The 703-nt window shown below is 36.8% G+C and overlaps 1 pseudogene; it reads left to right on the plus strand.

Annotated features, from left to right (window-relative positions):
• The first annotated feature begins 341 nt into the window (after window positions 1-341).
• Window positions 342-493, plus strand: LOC144493285 (U2 spliceosomal RNA; annotated as a pseudogene).
• Window positions 494-703: the final 210 nt, after the last annotated feature.

Here is a 703-nt window from a genome sequence, read left to right on the forward strand (position 1 = left end):
TTCCTCATGATTTTGAATACCTCTCAGTATCCACTCCAAGGAAAACAGTCCTAACACTTCTTAGAGTATGGTTTTTGATTTTTACTGTGTTCCCGTTTTAACAATGTTGGAAAAGTGGTGTGCTTGTTTCATTACATTGCAAGTTTATTGAAGCTGTATATATTATATGACAAACACCAGATAACAATATTAAACACTACTGATGTGGAAAGATACCACAAGCATATTTGTAACATTGTTTATTTACACTTTACAAAACCTACTTAAAATGCAAATAATTGTCTTCTTTTCCCTCTTAAGATCTCCTCTTTTCAGTTATTCATTTTTGGTTTGTTGTATCTACCACTTCTCGGCCTTTTGGCTAAGATCAAGTGTAGTATCGACATGCTGTGCTTGGTTGAAGTCATTAGGTTACATTTTAGTTTCATTTGAAGCAATTTTTAAAAGCGGTATCTCGGCCTTTTGGCTAAGATGCAGATGAGATCAAGCCTTGGAGGAGGTGCTATGCCTATTCCAATCAGCTTGGATCATGTAGATCAAGCCCAAGACAGGAGGTGAGAGCCCTGTCTTGTCAGCTTGGATCGGGAATGTCTCAACTTGTTGAGACTCTGAATTGGACTTGATTTGATTGAATTGGATTTTTTTTTAAATTTGACACGTGCTTAAGATCCAAGTTCTCTGTTCTTCCTCCTGCCCAAAATCT

This window comes from Mustelus asterias, chromosome 4 (assembly GCF_964213995.1).
Source record: "Mustelus asterias chromosome 4, sMusAst1.hap1.1, whole genome shotgun sequence".
Lineage (NCBI taxonomy): Eukaryota > Metazoa > Chordata > Chondrichthyes > Carcharhiniformes > Triakidae > Mustelus > Mustelus asterias.